This window comes from Meriones unguiculatus, chromosome 1 (genome assembly GCF_030254825.1).
Source record: "Meriones unguiculatus strain TT.TT164.6M chromosome 1, Bangor_MerUng_6.1, whole genome shotgun sequence".
Taxonomy (NCBI): Eukaryota; Metazoa; Chordata; class Mammalia; order Rodentia; family Muridae; genus Meriones; species Meriones unguiculatus.
In genome coordinates this window covers 14542890-14562424 of record NC_083349.1, presented here as the reverse complement: position 1 = coordinate 14562424, position 19535 = coordinate 14542890, and the positions used below count along the sequence as shown (strand labels likewise).

General features: G+C 45.4%; 1 protein-coding gene across 2 annotated transcripts in view; it reads right to left on the bottom strand.

The window, feature by feature from the left end:
* Mgmt (O-6-methylguanine-DNA methyltransferase) overlaps positions 1 to 19535 on the bottom strand; it is a 232229-nt gene that overhangs the window by 7638 nt on the left and 205056 nt on the right. The window lies entirely within an intron of this gene.

Here is a 19535-nt window from a genome sequence, read left to right as displayed (position 1 = left end):
GTGTGTCCTCGACAGTGCTTGCCACATTTGGCGCCAAGCTGGCACAGTGTGATTCAGTCCTTAAAGGAAACACACCCTTACATGCGTGTTAAATAATAAAAATCACTTCTTAACTGAAGGGAATGATAATCACTTCACTGGGAAAAAAAAAAACCCTGTTTAGTCTTTATTATAACATTAAGCAAATTAAACATCAGCATAATCCAGGTGATACTAGAAAAGGGTCATCAAAGAAATTAACTTTGTTGTTCATTAATTTACATGGATTAGTAGAGGGCACAGACACAGCAAATGTGCTCTAGTTTTTTTATGATATAATTTCAAACTGTACAGCATTTGTGGCAGGAGGGTGACTTTGGGGTTAATCAGACTGATTTGTCCTTTTAATTGCTTTCTATTCAAAGAAAATTCATTAGATAATGTTCTCTTCAAAATTCATGAATCAATTTAACTGAAGAAACCGCATTAACGGCTCCGGGTTCATTAACACATGCAGTCTGAGTGGCTGGGTGCTGGGAGGGTGTCCTTAGGCAAACAAGCTCTGTTTACTGTCTTGTCCTCTGAAAGGGGCTCGAAATCACCTTGCTAATCATACTTATTGTTACTGTTGTCTAAGAAAGGGAAAGGAAGTGGGCAGAGGAGGAGAAGAAAGGCTGAGGCTTCAAGGAGCTGCCTTCGGGAGGAACCGTGGAAGCAGCCAGACACTGCCAGAAGCAGAAACTGCCCTGGCATCCTCCGAGGGTGCAGGCTGGGTGTGTCGTGGCGCAGGGAGAGGACTGCGGCCGATGCCTTCCAGAACAGCCTAGCGCTTTAATAAACCTGCGGGGATTAAACCAAGAGACGGTCTAACTGGAGCAGACATGACTGTGAGAAACAGTGGCATCTATGCTGTGGTGGATTCCCACTATGGCAGCTCTGACCCAGGACTGTCAGGTCACTGGACATCCTCCACCCCAGGTGGAAAAGTGTCTGGGATGGAAAGTTTATGTGTTTAGATATCAGTATAGGTTATCAAAGATGCTCTTTTTTTTCTTTTATTTTACACTTATGAGTGTTTACCTGCATGTATGTACAAGCAGCACATGAATGATGCATGGCTGGTGTCCACCAAAGACAAAAGTGGACATTGGATCCCCTGGAACCGAAGTTGCAGATGGTTGTGAGCTGCCAACTGGGTGCTGGGAATTGAACCTGGGTCCACTGAAGAGCAGCCAGTGCTCTTAACCACTGAGCCACCTTGACAGCTCTACATTCAGCGTTGCTGTCAGCTGATCACAGAAAACTGTTTCTGTTGTTATCATCTAGCCCAGACTGCCCTTGAAATCTAGCAGCCTTGAACTCCCAGCCCTTCTGCTTCTACCTTCTAAGTACAGAATTACAGACATGCACATCACCCTGGTAACCAGTTCTTAACCAGTCCACAGCCCACACCAGGCTACACTAGCCCAGTGGTTTTCAACCTTTCTAATGCTGTGGCCCTTTAATACAGCTCCTCATATTGTGGTGTCCCCAACCATAAAATTATTTTAATTGCTGCTTTATAACTGTAATTTTGCTACTGTTATGAATCTTAATGTAAATATCTGATATGTGACCCCCATGAAAGGCCAAAGGGGTCATGACCCACTAGGCAGTGTGGCTCAAAGGAAGCGGTGTTTTGTAGTTAAGCACATCATGTTTCAAACTTTCCTAAAAATCCTATTTTACCCTTTAAGGAGCAAATGCACTAATCAGTGGAAGCCACTCTCAGAGACAAGGCCTTTAGCCAGACTTGAGCACAGTTAGATTTGCTCTGCACTTATGTGCGAGGATGGGTCTGGCATTTCTGCATTAAGGATCATCTTTCAAATGTAGGCACATCTGATCATGTAAGTGCAATCAATGTTAATGTGGAAAACACAATTTCTGAAGGCCACATAAATCCTTGGTGGCTAGCCAAGGCATGTTGCGTGGAGCGGAGAGACGCACTGAAATCCATCCTTCCTCTGTGTGGTTCTCCACAGGGAGCAAGCCAGTGACTCCAGTGCTGTGGGAAGTGGGCTCTGCATGTGAAAGTGTGGTGTCCCTCAAGCTTGCCCCTCTGCCATGTCCCGTACAGATGCTTCCTCTCCCGAGCCTGCTCCTCTGCCCTGGTGCCTTGTGATGTTGATGCAGCTGGGGCCAATGCTCTGCTGGAGGCTGCCCTGTACCTCAGATTCACTCTCTGAAGGCCAGGACTGAAGTGGCTTGTATATGCCATGAGGCCACCTAAGTGAAAACTGAGTTATTTACTGAATACCACCTGGGCTTGAGGTCATCAGAAGTGGGAAGGATACTGTTCTCCAAAGCGGCGCTGTGGGAAGTATGGCCTTAAAAGGAAAAGCCAGCTCCACTCCCGGACTCAGACCCATGAAGCTCAGCTACTTCTGTAAGGGAGACTACTCACTGGGGATGTGGCGGGAGGAGGTGACAATCTGGCTCTGTCCACCTTACTTCTTGAGCCCCTCCATGTCCTGGGCATCCACCAATCATTGCACGTGCTGCCTTGATATCCATGGCACTTGAGTATTGTATAACCACAGGGCTAGCCTTTAAGACCTGGCTCACACTCTTCCCCAAAGCACCTTTCCCTGGGGCCTGGCTCGCATGTCCAAGAGCATGGGTGGGGTCTTCTCTCTCAATCACAGGGCTCTGGCTTCCATAGGAGATGCCATCTTTCAGCACTGAGACTCTAGTTCATCCTGGGCCATGCTATAAGGAGGGAGACCTCAGGCAGAGGCACATACCCCATCCACAGGGTCCTCCTCAGGGACTGTTCCCTTGGCAGCAACAGGTAGCTCAGAAGGGAATCCACTGAAGCTGGTGTAGGCCACAGCCATTTGAACTCACGATGCCCAAGCTTCCGAAGCAGCCAGAGTGAGTTTTTGAGGAATGGAGCTGAAACACAGAGGTGAAAGGAAGTGGGTTCTGGCTCCAGATCAGATGGTGGCTGCACATCACATCCGGTCCTTCCTACCAAACACCTTCCTGGATCTTGACAGTAGCTTTGTGAGGGCTGTGACATCACTAGAAGCAGGAAGGTGGGATAAACATCACTGAGATGATGAGCAGTTACATCTTTTCCTTCCTCCCACGTTAGGCTTGCTATAGTCCCCTTGGATGCCAGAAGGGCAGGGCAATCACCCAGGACCCTGCCCTTCTACTGTCCCTCCAAATGCCACGCTGATGCTGGTGTGTGGTGGCCCCAGGGACTTGTATCCCAAGGAGCAGCTGTCCCTTTCTGGTGGCAAAAGGTGTGAGAATAGGTAAACGCCCTTGCTTTCCCTTTCTCTTTGTCTCTCTGCTGCTCTGCCCTCGGTCTGGGCTGAGGCATGGGCAATCTTTAGCAGAATTTGAACTAAGCCACAGCTTTGTTTCTAGGGCACTAAAAAGGGATCTCAGAGAACTGGAACACACCAGTGAGACAGAGGAAAAGATTTTAAAAACTATATTTATTTATTTATCTTTCATGTGTCATGGCTCAGAGGCTCGTAATATTCAGGATGATCAGGCTATAATCCAGAATTATTAGGTACATGCTCATGGTTAGAAACATGTCTAATGCTCGGCAAAAGATAAGCCAGGCTGAGGATGATGCTGGAGTTGGAATCATTTGACAAAACCTGAAAGAAAATGTTATAAAGATGCTGCACGAAGGGGAAATGCTCTGGCAACAAATGAAAGACACAAGGTCTCAGCAAAGAAAGAGGAATTCTCAAGAATGAACAAGAAGAAAGTAGAGTCCCAAGCAGTCAATAATGTGGCTTAGAAATAGCTCTTCATGGGACCCTGTAAGACAGAAGAGTTATATAGGGGAAGGGTCAAGGATCTGCAGAGAAGTCAAAGGCGTCCCCACCTGAGCACTGAGAAATTCTACCTAGAGCAAACAAAACTTCCCAAGAAGAACTGTGAGGACACATGGGCGCAGTTAAATCATCTAATATTCTTGTTGGATCCCCAGTAGGAGGGGACACAGTGTAGACCGGAAAAGAGTGTTACATAATGGTTTTCAAGGAACAGAGTAAACTGCAAATAGGACATACTCCGAGAAGCCCAGCTTAGTATATCGCATCCAGAATGCTGAAAGCTAAAAAGAGAGAAGGAGCCAGAGGAGAGAGGAGGACTCATTCTGTGATGGGCAGCAATGTGAATAGCCATGGGAGTCTATCAGAGACCACGGCCAGAGCAGCCTTTTCAACATACTAAAGGGAAGGTATTGCCAATTCAGAATCCTGTATTTAAAATGCCCCCAGGAATAAAGCTAACATTTGAAGAAGGTTTCAGGTAAAAGAGAAAAGCTGAGATAATTCACTGCCAGGAGCCCCAGTCTTCAGAGAAAGGAGGAGATACCAGAGGGAACCGGGGAATATCACAAGGCCAGCAGCATGGCCAGACATGGCAAACAGGCCTGTGATCCCAGCTACCGAGAAGGCAGGAAGACCCTGGGCTAGTTAGCAGGGTCATGTCTTAGAATAAGGTTAGAAAGGACTGGAGTTGTATCTTGGATAGGCACTTGCTGGAATTCCAATTCAGGAGACCCTGAGTTCCTTGTCCTACACCATAAATCAACCAGCCACACAAAGGGTGGGAGAGGTAGGGAGCACAGAGATGGATCGGACTTCTGGTTCTTAAGGAGGTTTTCGTTGTTTGTTTTACAATACATTTGACAGCTGCAAGTACCAATGGCCACAGAGTGAGCTTTCAACATACCCAGACATAAGACACAGATGTGACAGGACAGCGGGAGGAGGCCCTACACCTGTGGTGAGAGGTGACCAGGGCAATGTGTCTCTTCCATCTGACCTGGAACCAAGTCTCATTTTTCTTCATTCCTCAGATATGAGGGTCTCTGTGGGGATGAGGCTTCTACACCTTACTCAAAAGGGCAAAAGGTCGATTTTTAACTTGACTGGAAATGAGTGTTACAATTTCTATAGCAATCAAATCTATAAAAAGGAGAGGCAGTAAAAAAAAAAAAAAGCAGATAAATAAAATTAAAACCTTTAGAGTGGATAAAATAGCCCCAAAGGAAGGAGAATGGAAAAGGGGTCCAAAAAAAAAAAAAAAAAAAAAAAAACAAAAAAACCCCAAAAACAGAGACTAAATAGAATGCTAGATCTAAGTCCAAACATATCAGTAACTGCATCAAGTAGAAACAGTTTATGCACACCAACAAAAAGACTGGCAGGGCTGGAGAGACATCTTAGGGGTTAAGAATACTTGCTGCCCTTTCAGAGCACTGGAATGTGGTTCCCAGCACCCAGGTGGGACGGCTCACAATGACCTGCTTGAAGGGGTACCCCCTTCTGGCCACTGTGTGGCCCTGCATACACATGCACATAAGCATAAATAAGCGCATCTTAAAGAAAGACAGATGCTCTTGGCGTGGCGGAAAACACGAATACCTGCTGCCTAACAGAGACCCGTTTCAAATGAGGGTCACTGAAAGGATAAAGAAAACAAATGTCAGGACAGTTAATATGGGACAAAGAAGCCTTAGAAGTGAAGAATATTCCCAGGGGAAAGTTTCAGAAAGTTGTACGCCAATCTTGAGTGTTTATGAGCCTAACAGCAAAGTTCTAAGATGCATGAACCCAAACCTGGGAAAGCTGAAAGGAGAATTAGAGATATTCATAATTACCCTTTGTTACTCAAACACCTTCTTAGTCAACATAAAGCCGGAAGACAGAAAATCAGGGAGAGCAAACACCTCAGAAACAGACCCACAATTTTAGTTACTTTTCTATGGCTGTGATGAAAACACCATGACCAAAGGCACTTGGGGAGGAAAGGGATTTTGTCTTATACTTCCATACCACTGTCTACCAGTGAAGAAAGTCATGACAGGAACTCAAACAGGACAGGAACCTAGAGGCAGGAGCTGATGCAGAGGCCATGGGACAGTGCAGCTTACTGACTTGTTCTACATGACTAGCTCAGTTTGCTTTCTTATAGACCTCAGGACCACCAGCCCAGGAAAGGCACCACTCATACTGGGCTAGGCCCTCCCACATTAATCACTAAGAAAATGTCCTACAGGCTTGCCTACAGCCTGATCTCATGGAGGCATTTCCTCAGTTGGGGTTCTCTCCTTTTCAAGCTGTGTCAAGTTGACATAAAATTAGCCAGCACACCCACCAAGAAATCAAGATATTTATTTGAGGCTACTTTGGTAGCACCAGAACACACATTCTTTCCAAGTGCTCATGAAATCACTGATCAAGAAAAAGGGTTTACTATGTTCTGCATCATACAGCTGTAAGACATGTAGAGCAAATAAACCAGATAAATTATCGCTCTGACCATCACACCATTAGATTAGAAATGAATCAAAAGGCAGCAAGAAACTCTTTACACATCCAGCCAGTAACATACCACTTTTACCACAGACAAAAAAAGTAAGAAAAATTTAAAAATACATCAGGCATGACAGAAATGAAATAAAATATTGAAGTTCATAGGATACAGCTAAAGCAACACTCAGAGGTCAACTCATAGTATTCAAGATCTGTGTTAGAAGAGAATGGTTGCATGTTAACAATCTCTGCTTGTAACTTAAGAAGCAGGAATGAAAATGACCCAAACATTCTGAAGGGGATAATGAAGGTTAAAAACTAAACTCTGTGAATTGGAAAAAAAATGATTAGGAAAGTCTAAGGAACTGAAAGTTGGTTGCTTGTAGTAACTGTTAAGCTTAGGAATGTCTAACAAGATAGATGGAAGCCAGGGAAAAAACAAGGTAGACCTCAGAGGATGAAAAGGCGCTACTGGGAATGACTTCAGATAAAGTCATCCACTCAGTAAAACCCACAAACTACCGAAGTTCTGTGCATGTCATTCCTTTCCACTATATACTACATACTGTCTTTCTCACATACAAAAATAATCAACCAATCATCAACCCTCAATTTAGCTTAATTGTGTAGGCTTAGCCTTAAAGATATTATAGTTTATTTTAAAAAAGCCCATTTCCCAAGAGGGAAATTTTGTCATGCCCCTACTTGTACTCTAAATTTATTCCTTTGGAGTTTTCTTGTATCTTAAAATAAGTATGTTTCAGAATGATTTTTAAATTAGTTTTTAAATATTTGAGTCCTTTGCTCTAAACAGAGCAAAACGAAATCAGTACAACCAAAACCCAACCCCTACTGTGCGGAAAACTCACCTCTGTGGTACCCATCTCGCTTTGCCTTACTGAACATATATCCACCTGCCCATCACAACAGCCTCTTCGCAGCTGGCACCGTATGACACATCATTACTGAAGTCTACTCTCATTCTAGGTACTGTGGTCTGAACTGAAAACATATAAGTACTCAGGGAAAGTCCCTGCTCAGTCACATGGTGCACAGAAAACAAGCACATAAGTCAAGGTGGGTAGACACACTGGGGCACAAATCCCTGGAAAAAGAATAAACCCATCAAAGAGGGCCCCCGAGATACCTGAGGAGGAGATGAAGAAACAGTAACATCAAATCGGTCCTGTTAGTCTGTAATCCCAGTGACTAATGAAGCAGAGGTAAGAAGATCCTAAGTTCAAGGCCCACCTGGACTACAGAGGGAGTACAGGGCAAGGCTGGGCCAACAAGTGAGACCCTGCCTTTAAAGGAAAGTGAAAGGAGAGGTGGGAATGATAGCAGCTGGGCATCGGAGTGTTTATCTAACTTGGATTCAATCCTCTGCCCCCTGACCCAAGTCAAAACCAAAGCAAAGCCACACACAAGCATAAATGGAACTATAAACCAGGAAAACCCTACAATTAAAGAGGTTGATTGTAACTTCAATCCTCCTGAAGATGGAATCTCTAGGACCAAAATGAGTTCACCACTAGTTTCTACCTTATGATTAAAAAAGAAACATCAGTGCCAGCTTTCTAAGAAAACCGAAAAGATTTTCCTGGGTACCGAATGAGACCGCCGTGGCCTCAACAGCAGAGCCAGAAAAACACACCAACCAGAAACACAGGTCCCTGAGTCTTGGTGGTGGTGGGGTTAACAGAGAGATGTCTGTTTTAAAATTGAGCACTCAGGGATTAGGGAACATCTCAGAAAAGGAGGAAAGAATTGAAGAGTAAGCTGGCTTAGAGTGCTGTAGGGTGCTGCTTTTGGGATATGCCATGACATTGCACTCATGATTCCCCACGCAAGATCAAACCAGACCAAATCTCAGAATAAACGGTGTAATAATGTCGGCTCTACCTTATACTGAAGAGCTATTGTCAATGGATACAGGCTGCAGTGTGTGTGTGGGGGGACTCACTCTCTTAAGGTGTGGCGACTGGTTGCATTTCCATGCTTTGGTGGATGGCCCCTCCCATGCAGTATCGGCAGCACTAACTGGATTTAGTGGACCGTGCATGGAGAGGACCTAGACCCCCTGCTCAGATGTGGCCAATTGGCAGCTCAGTCTCCATGTGGATCTCTGAGGGAGGGGATCAGGGGCTGCCTCTATCATGAACTCAGTTGACTGTTCTCTGTTCACTCGCCCCTGATGACACAGCCTTGCCAGGCCATCGAGGAAGAGGATCTAAGCAGTCCTGATGATGAGACCTTACACAAGCTATGGGACGATGGCAATAGTGGAGACTCCCCCTTTCAGTTGGGGAAGGGGATGAGAGGAAGAGGGAGGGAAGGTGGGATTGGGGGAGTTGAGGGAGGGGGTTCAATCGGGATATATAATGAATAAATTGTGAAGAAAAAATAAAATTAAAAAAGAAAGACATAGAGTTGGAAGGGAATAGTACACGGGAGTTAACACAGGGGACAGGCAGGTATATATGATCATATTTTATTTTATATGTGTATGTGTTTCTCAAAAAAAAAAACATTCGAAAGTACTGGTTGTTAACTCAATTATTTCTATTAAGGACATGGATACAAAAGCCCTCCATAAAGAATTGGCAAGTGAAATCTAGCATCCTACAGATAGAACAAGACATCAGGATTAAACACGGTTATCCCAGGAAAGCGAGGCTGATTAACCTTCTGAAAGATGAAATCATTTATGGAGCTGTGTAAATGGACCAGTGTTGGGTGAGGCCAGGTGCATAGATCAATGAAAGAGAGGTACTTACATGCAGCCATTGACAAAGGGGCAAAGGCTTAGTGGAAAAGAAAAGTCTCCAACCATGGACTCTGAACATATATCAGATGCTCACATGGTTCACCCGTCTCTACGTCATCTTTAGTTTTGGGTTATTCTGTATCATCAGTCTAAAGCTCTACTTATACATCTGTCTCTATCTGTCTGGGTGCAAACCATGCTTTTTACCAAAATGAACTCAAAATGGCCACACACCTAACTCTAGAAGGTACAATTGGAGAAGTTTCAGAACATCACTGAAGAGAAGACACAGGTGACCATAGGCTTTGAAGAGTTTTAAGTTCATGATCAGTGAGCGAAAAAGTTGGATAAGTTGGACTTTACTAGCATGAAGAATATTCACACTGTAAAAGCACACTAGATTTCAAAAACAAACAAACAAACAAACAAAATCACAGGCTGAAAGGAAATATGTGAAAATCTGGATCCACCAAAGACCTTGTACACAAAACATTGCCAAGAGTCTTAAGATTGAGCAGTTAGAAGAAAACAACAACAATATAAAAAGGGCAGGTCTCAGCAGACACTTTACGAAAGCATATGTATGAGAAATGAGAAAGGAAATGGAAAGATATTTATAGCTTGTCTTTGGAGCTGCATGTTAAACAATGACACATGACTATACACTCATGAGACTGGCTAAAACCTTCCTCTTCACTGATCATCTGCTGTAGTAGGAACATTGAAGTGGGAACACAGACATATAGCTGTCTTAGAAGACAGCTGGGAGCTTCTTTTCTTTTTTCATTTCATTTATTTTCTTTTAATTTTTTTCTTTTGAGATAGGATCTCACTATGTAGGACACTAGCCTTAAACTCCTGATCCATCTGCCTTAGCCTCCAGAGTGTTGAGATCACAGGTGTGCATGCCATACCTGACCAGTCTAGTGATTTTAAAGACAGAGTTAAACAGAACATTAGCATGTGATCTGGCAACTGCACTCTAACTATTGGTTCCATTGGTTGGAAAACTAACGTCCTCATAAAAACTTGCCTGTAAACATTTATAGTGGCTTTGTTTATAATGCCACAACTGTAAGCAATTGAATTACCACTTAATACATACACAAAGCAGTAATTCATACTTAGAGTGCAATGCCATTCAATGAGATAGCAAGCTGCAAAAAGACAGGGAGGGACCCCCAATGTGGAGCCTAGAGCAGAAGAAGCCAGTGTAAGAAGGTACGCCTACTGTATAATCCTGACCAGATGATAACAAAGAAAAGCCCACCCTACACAGAAAAATAGAGCAGTCATGCCAGGGCACAGCGAGTGGAGGAAGAAGAGAGGATGAACAGGTGGGGAACAGAGGAAACATCATTATATATGATACTCTTATGATGGAAAATGACAGTACACGCATGGCAGGTAGTCTAGAGACTTAAAGCAGTGACCGGAAGCAATGTGTTCAAGTTAACAAAGATACAACGCTGAGGAGATTGGCATCTTGAGTAAACGTTGACTGGGAAAGGGGAGTCTAGTCATGTTACAGAGTGAAGCATCCTCCTTGTACTGTGCAGGGGTCAGGGGAGGGACAGAGAAGTGAGTTCTTTAAGTGTAAGTCGGGAAAGAAATGGAGCCTGTTAAGTCCCCACAGACCAAGAATTTCAAAACAATGGTGGCATATCAGGCCCATGGAATATAACTCAGCTGTCACAGATCTCAGTTCTCTACAAACTGAACTAAAGATTTCCCAGCATTCCAACAAAAACCCCAAGAGGTTTTTATTATATATTCAGAGTAGTAAATTCTAATATTTATACAGAAAGGTAAAGGGTCTGAAAAAGCCCAAATATTTCACAAGGACAATAAAAGTTGGAGAAGTTGCACTGACAGATTTCAAGACGCACCAAACTTAGAGTAATTGTAATACTGAATGTTGATTGTTGGCTTAAGGGCATTTAGAATCACTTAGGAGGCACAGCTTTGCTTGTGCCTGTGGAATTGCTTCCAGAGAGTTTTAGCTGATAGGGGACCATGAATGTGAGTGGTACCACCCCACTGGCCGGGGTCCCAGAATGAACAAAAAGGAAGGAGAAAGCCTAGCTGAGCACTGGCACTCATTTCCTTCTGCTTCCTGATTGCAGAGGCAGTATTGCAGCCATCATACTCCTGCTGCTGTGGCTAGACACGCACAGGCCTTCACACCCTCCCCATGATGAGCTGTATTCCCAACTTGTGAACCAAAATAATCCCTTCCTACCATAATGTGATTTTGATATAACACTGAGAAAAAAAGACTTCCTTGTGCCAAACCTATGGTTCTTAGGCCTTTGGAATGAGTTTGTAGGGAGAATGTGGGAAAAATTTGGGATTTTGGGTTAGAAGAGCCTGAAAATGCTGTAGGTAGAACTTAGTAGGCCATCCAGACTGGGAGTTGGGGAGATTAGAACGTCAAGAGAAATGTGGACAGTGGAGGCTTGGTTCATGGAGTTTCAGAGGAAGCTCAATTGAGAACTGGGCTAAAGGGCCTTTGTAAGAAATCCGGTATGGGTTCCATTCTTGTCCTGAAAACTAGAGTGAGACTGAACTAAAAAGTAATTAAGTTGTTTGGTGAGGAAATCCCAAGACAATGTGACATCTAGGCTGTGGCATGGTTACTGCTCTCTGCTCTTGGCCAGATTTATAGTGAGAGAAAGAAGAAAACTGTGTCGTTTGGTAAAGAAAGGAACATGACTGGAGGTAAAGTTGTGGAGAAGGCAGTGGGAAATATTAGTTGCTAAAGAGATCACTCCATTACAAAGAAACCTCCCACTTTGGGATTGGCCAGGCTACCCACAGAAGGCACCAGCTTGTAACAATACAGAGTCATGGGGAAGAAGGGAACCTGCCCCAGGAAAATGGCAGCCCAACAAAGTGTTTTCCTAGTCTCAAAGGTCACATGACTATGGGGACTCTTACAGTCAGAACGAATGCAGTTTGCATTATGAGATCACATTGCATTATGAGATCCTGTTGTAGTCACGGTGGAATGTTTCTATTTTAAAGTGGTGTGTTTCAACTTTCTTCTGGCCTCTGTGGGTCATCCGTGCACATAGTACACATACATACAGGCAAACACATACACATAAAATAAAAGTAAATTAAGTTTTAAAAAGTAGATAATTTTGGCTGTGAAGCTGGTTCAGTGAGTAAAGTCCTTGCCCTGCAAGCAGAAGGACCTAAAGACAACTGAATTTTCTGGAACCCTTGTAACCTCAAGTATTGGGGAGGTAGAGATAAACAGATCACTAGGGCTACATGGCCAGATGGTTGAATTCTCAGGCCAGCAAGACACCCTGTCTTAATAAAAAGGTGACAGCACCCGAGATATAACAACTAAGGTTGTCTTCTGGCCTGTGTGATTCCCACCCTCTTGATACACTAACAGACACACATACACACAGGTACTGTACAAACATGCATGCGTGTGTGCACAGATACATGAAACCAAATAGGTGGACTGAGATATAATCACAGCATGGAGTACTACTCTACTTAACAGTTAAAAATGTGTGTTCCAGACATGTGAAGAGCTTGGAAAAATGTCAAGGGCATTAAGCTGAGTCAAAGGAAGTGAACTCAAAAGGTTAAACATTGTCTGACTCCAGGGCTGCAAGTCTGTAAAAACACAAAGCCCCAGTGGTGGAAAGCAGAAGGGTGAGGGATTTCTGGTAACAGTCCCTCTCTGAGTGTGATTACAGTGGTGGCCATAGAACCTGGCGTGCATTAAAATCTATTCAACTGCCCACCTCAAAAAGCAACATTGTCATGTTAATTAAAGATAAGACACTTTAGGAAAAGATGAGGGAAAATCTATTTTCCAGTCACCTTCCCTCCAATCAAAAAAGGCTTTATCTCAAGATGTGAGGGAATGGTCCTTCCTGTTCAAAATGGAATCCAGCTCACATCTTCTCCTCAGTCTTTACTCTGTAAGTCCATCTTCAATGACCTTCCATAAGACTATCATGAGCTGTCTGTCAGATGCAACCCACTGAGGGCGAGGTGTGGGCCTCATGGGTGTCATCTCAAATGTCAGTCCTGGGAACCAGAACAGGAACTGACTGGATGGGTGAGAGGATGGCTGGGAGGCAGAGGGCACTCAGCAGATAGCACAGACTTCTGAAAGATCAACTCTGCCTGGCAGACCACCTGGCTTATCTTCCAGCATGGCCAGGAGGAAGCTTGGTGAGTCACTTGTACACACTAACGGATATACAAGCCCGAGGACACACATGGCTAAAAATGTGGCCCATCAGTACCTGCTGCTGCATCAGATCAAGACCATTCCCCAACTCCACAGACCTACTTCTTGGCCCACTGCTATCTCCCATCATCTCCTGGCAAAGTGGGTTTTGAGCAAAGTATACACTATGTGAAGGATTCCTAGGCCTCTCCAAGTGATTCTGTCTTATGGTCAAATATGGCCACTTCAGGTCATTCCATCCACATTTCTATCCACCCCTGTCTCCGGGCATTCTTCATTGTGGCACTGGGTGAGGGCAGGAACTCCATCAGATCCTCTGGTCTTTTCCCTACCATGCTGTCCACAGGGGTCCCTCTCTGGCCTTGGCCTATACTGTTTCTGCCACTGCTGAAACATGGAGCCTGCATTTATAAGTGTTCTAAAGTGGACACTGTAGTCTCAAGTTTGGAAGGAGTAGACCCAAAGTGTCTGATGTCTGACTGATCTCAGGAGCCAGAGCCTTCTCTGGGACTGAGGGCTCATCTTAGAACTCCACACTTACCTTCTGCAGCTGAACATACTGGGCTAATAAGAAAATACAGTGTGAAATGATGTAAGCATTCTCTTGGAGAACTGCAACTAAAATTGGGGTTGAGTTGGGGTAGATCCATGGGCCAACACCGACTCTGCCCCATGACAGTATATTCAGTATTCCACCTTGGGGATAAGGTTCTGGGCTGGCTGGATTTATGGTATAGGTTAGCCAGTATATAGGAAGGACACAAAATGACACCAGTCACAGTTGTACACATCTCTACATGGCTAAAGCTGTAACTTTAGTTACAACTTGTGTGACTTTCTGCTATGACTTCAAAGAATAAGACAGAGTTTAAAGGGGGAAGGGAGATTTTTGATACTTAAGAAAAGCAGCTCTCCTTGTGGTGTTAGGAGGCCTGGGGCATGGGTTGTGAGACTCAAACTGTCTTCACAGCTATCCTCTCCCAGTGTGTGGGGCCATCTGGATGACCGACCTGCCATCACCACAAATAAGAAGAGCCAGTTTGAGAAACTGACAGTCTTCTTCCATCAAGTCAGACAACAAAGACGCTTTGAAGAGATCTGCAAAGGTGGAGAACAAGACAGTCCTTTCTCAGAAAGCATTTGCCATAGAGGCAGCTTCATAAGAATCTACTGGGGAGTAAATTCATTGTTGTTTTAAAATACATTAAATGATTATTGGGTTTGGTTTTCAATATGATAAATGTACACAGATTTTTAAAATCTCATTTTTAAAAAAGCCCCCTGGACTCCTGAATAATCTTAAAGAGGGCAGTGGGATCTAGAAGAATCCATGGTCACAAGGAGGGTTAAGCTGGGCTCATCAGTGCAGGCCAAAGCTATGCAGGGCTTAGCACCCGTGAATGGAAATGCTCTCTGGCCTGTCTGTCTGGTCCTGGTGCCCCAGACACAATCTCTGAGCTCATCCTGCAGACAGATTACACCATTAGCCCTTGGAAATCAACCTTCCACCTCAAGGCGGAGCCAGGAACCAGCAGGGGTCTCACCTGCAAGTTGCATTCCCAGGAGGTGAGGTAGGACCGCCTTGAAGCTCCGCCTGGGTAGATGCGCTCTTACCTTCCAGCCTCCTGAACATACTTAACAAAAGAATTATGCCTAAGACTTTAAGCACAAACTTCAGGAAGCCTACAGAGAAATGATTAAGCTGTGACTGTCTGGGTGTGAATGTGAATAATTATACGTTAACACCCTCTACCACTCAAATAATTGTCATTCAGCTCAACAGCCGAAGGACTGACTTTTGAACAGGGGTTAATGGCGTCAGAACAATAGCAGGAATACTGAGAAATACACTGTGTAAAACAGTCTGAGAGGGCAGAGGACAAGGGGGAAGAGCCGTGGTAGAGAAGGCTGACTTGGGGTCGGCACCGTATTACTGAGGTTAATCATAAAAAGAAGGAAAATCAAACCAAATCTAAGGTTTCTTGCTGTAATGCCATTTGACGTCCTGACCCCACACAAACCTCTCTGGAGGTTCTCCGTGGGAGCACGTGGCTTCTTTCCCTTCCTCAGAATCCTACAGGCTCTGCAGATGGATGATGCTTTGAGCTCTGAACTGGCCACTGTAGAGGAGACACTAACTTGCCTTGCACACTCACCGGTCCATGCACAGAGGCAATGCTCCTGTCACACCATAATCCAAACGTTCCACAGAACATCGGCTTCAGGATAACTGATCAACGTTACCCACCTTAAGGGTTCTTAGCTTCCCCATAAGGCAATGACAACAAGGCTGCCATAAAATCATCCCTTCCTTTTGGGGGTTTCAATGTGCTCCAAAGATGGGCATTGGGTAGCTAGTGTCAGACTATTTCACAATAAGCACCTGAAGGTTCCTGAGCACACCAGCAACACTGAGAGAGAGACTGAGGCGGGGGGGGGGGGGGACACCTTGAATCTGACATCAATCTAGGCTGGACTAATATCCCATTTCAAAAACTAAAAAAGAAAACAGAGACAATAAAATAAAATGAAACAAAACTATGTCAACGATCTCCCCCCCCCCCCAATCTATATGCAGCTCCTCCCCTTAGTCTCATGCATTTTATCTGCAACCTCTAGAAGCTTCCCTGACCTTGACTCCCACTTCCCGGGGGGCAGAGGAGGGAGAGGGAGAAATTGCCACTGCTGTCAGCTGTATCTCATGATGCAAACCCAGGTCTTAGAAGAAGCTTCTCTCAAACTGGTGCAGTGCCTGACCTGCCCTCCTGGCCCCATGCACAGACAACCCCCTCAGTCCATGTCACCCAACTTAATTTCCGGGACACTGACAACCCCAGAGAGGAAGGAGGAGTGTCTGGAATGGCCCTGAGGTATGCTGAATAATTTTTCATTGATAATCATGCCGCCGTTGCCATTAGCTAACTTTTGAAGACCAACCCAACGGAAAGGAGCCGGGCCCTTAATTTCTTAATGAATTATTCTTCACCGTAGGATGGGGATTACGCCACGGAGCAGGCATCTCATTACTGACAGAGCTGTCAGAAGGACAGGCGAAAGGAAAACTGGCAGCTCTAATTTCTCTGCAGAGAAATGAGGGGCTCTTTGGGGATTAATCTCAGTACCAACACTGAGCCTCTGCCTCGGGGCAGCTGAGGAATTCAAAAGAAGTTGTGACTGAATTCTGAGCGGTGGATGTGAGCTCAAATGGGGCAGCTGCCTTTGGTTTCTCACCTATTCAAATGAGGAAGAGGCTGTGCAGGTGAGAGTGTGTGTGTGTGGCGGGGGTGGGGAGGGGGAGGAGCACAAGGAGCAGGTAGAGGGACAGCAGACTGGTGGTTGGGGAATGGACCTGTTCTGGAGAAAGCCCACCATGCAGAGGAGCCTGGCAGGCATATGGTGAATGGGGTTGGATCACTTCACCTCCTAGCAGGGATGGGGCACAAAGATGGTGTGGGTGGGTGATAACCCTGGTTCCTTAGCTTTTCTTTCCACTAGGCAACATATCCCTTCACTGAAGTTGGCCATCATCAGGGAAGAGGAAGGTTCAGAGGCCTGACTTCCATTCTGTGGGGATCCTGGGGTTGTTGGGAGCAGCTCACTGCTGCCGCTGGAGAGGAATGACCTCTCCTCTGCAGAGGCAAGGGGGATTTATAAATCCATTTCTGAACATCACGTATTAGTAAACATTCACTAAGCAGTCCCTGTTTACTGACACCTGGCACGAGTTCCTGCTCTTACAGAGCTGGGGAGGAGTGGTGTGTCAGTACTCCTCACAGCTCAAAGTACCAAGATGAGGGGCTTAAGTGCAAGGATGCTGGGTGGGGGTGTAGCCAAAGATAGTGCTTCTGAGCAAGTGGCCTTGAAGCAGGGACCAGCAGGAAGTGGGGGTGGGAGGGGATTAAGGGACAAGGGAGCCAAGTGAAGGGAGTAGGTAAGACCTGAGGTAGTGGGGGTTCCGGCTTTTCCTTTAGCTATTACCTAGCTGGGAGGCAATAAGAGACTAATGTGGAACGGGCTGATAGTCTTATTCTCAGAGGAGGGAACCAGTCGAATTCACACATGGTGACTGCTGCCACCAGTGAAGTCTGGTATGGGAACCGTAGTAAGGTCAGCTACTGGCTTCCTTCATTCCTAAGGCTTTCCCATGACCACCTGTGGACGTTCCACTTGAGCTAGAACCCTCAGCAGGCTCTCCTTCAGCTTCTTTCTTCTCATTCCTATGGGTCTCTCCATCTTTTCCAGGCCACTCACCTCACAGTGTGGCTATCTTGGTTCTCAGGCGACTCTGGGAACTCCTGACTGCTACAGTGTGGATCTACAGTTGTGTCCCTAAAGGCCCCTGTGCTGAAGTCTCAGTTCCCAGTCTGTGGCACTATAGGGAGCCAATGGGATTTTTAAGAGATAGGGTCTTTAGGGTTAGGTCATTGGGGCATGTCCTTGGAGGTGATAATGGGGTACTGGCCACTTCTCTCTCCTGTCCCTGATACCTGGAATGTTCTCTGTTACTGTAGCCCAAGTGACCACGAATTGAACCCTGACACAGACCCAAATGTATCCTTCCTTCTCCTAAGTCACCTCCAGTAGGTGTTACAGTGTCAGGAAGCTGACTGACACAGCAGCTCCATGCCAGCCATGGCCCAACCCAATCCAATGTTCAAAGTCCAAGGTCCTTACCCCCAAGACTGGCTCAGAGCAGAGAGGGTGCAGGAGGCCACTGCTAATGCTGCTTGCCCCAGGCGTGGATTCAGCATACGCTCAGGGTCTCCAGCGTGCACCCAGGCACCTCCTCTTCACACAGGTCCACAGAACCACAACCTTGACCTCACCAAGTCCCTTACTTTCAGTCCCCACACCAGAAGCACAGATGTCTTACTGTAGAGCAGAAGACCCACACTACACTCAAACTCCTGTCTTCCCTGCAAGGTTTGATTTGTTTCTGGGCCAGTGTCCTGACGTTCCATCATCTTCTGCTCCTTTTTCACAGTCCACAATGCACACAGCCAGTATCCATCTGGGAATCACACGCCACTGGCTCTTAGGCTATTGCACATGGGATGCACTGAATAGAGTGTCTGTTGTCTGTTTCTCTCAACTGCTTGATGGTAGCTATCCCATTTGAGTAATTTCTAGAAGCCATCTTAACTCTTGAACACTTGTGCCTGGTTGCTCCTCTGCCTGGGACTCTTCCCTACTAGATTTTGGTGTGGCCCATGCTTACTCTTACTTCCTCCTGCATTCAGTCTATATGCCATCTCACTCAGGGCTCTGGCCACTCTACCACACTTGATTTCTTGAGGGTCTTTTGCTTTGTGGTGTGGTATTATCTGTTCATGGGTTAATTATATTGTCACCTCCAGAGCCAGCATGCTTGGCCACCTTCTCTGTGCCTGTGACAGGATTGGCAGCAGAGGTCTTCAAGACATATTTCTATTACACGTGACTTCGACAAGCATGGTCACTTCACCTCACATGGGCTTTGGTTAACATCAACATACTTTTCCCTAGGTTTGATTTCTAGAAAGAGAGGTTCCTAACATTCACTTCAAATACACAGCCCTTCCAGTGAAGTCACACACACCTCCCACCTGACTGCACGGCAGCACCTGTACTTGCTATCCCTCACTTTGGCCACTTTCTACTTCTCTACCCATCTTAAATTTTTACCACGTTTCAAAATCAACTGAAGACATCCGTTACTCTCAAGCTAGCTCATATGCCATTAATTAAGAGTTCAATGTCAATTTCGTTCTTTTTCTCCTCTGAGGTAGCGTTTGTATACAAGGAAACACACATCTTCAGTGTGTTCCTGATGAGTTTTGACAAATACATGTACCCGTGTAGCTCATGTTGTTAAGAGTTATGCTGGGACATCCCTCAGGCCTCCTTCACAGGCAGTTGCTGTCTGCACATCCCAGAGGCAGTTACACTTTTCTTTTTCTCCTGGCCCCGATCAGCTTTTGCTAACTGTAGACCTTCATTCTGTAAGCAAAACCAGACATGCTCTTTCTGCCTGGTTCCTGGGCAGCATACAACCAAGACAAGCTTATGTGGAATATGGCTGCAGTCCACACTTTCCTGTCACCGAGCATGCAGACAAGGACCAGATCTTTGTGGGTATAGCTCCATTAATCTACATCTTCCCGCAAGCAGACACTGGACCGTCTCAGTTGTTGATAATTACAAGTAATGCTACTGTGAATGGCTTTCATATATTTGCTAAGAGTGAGAA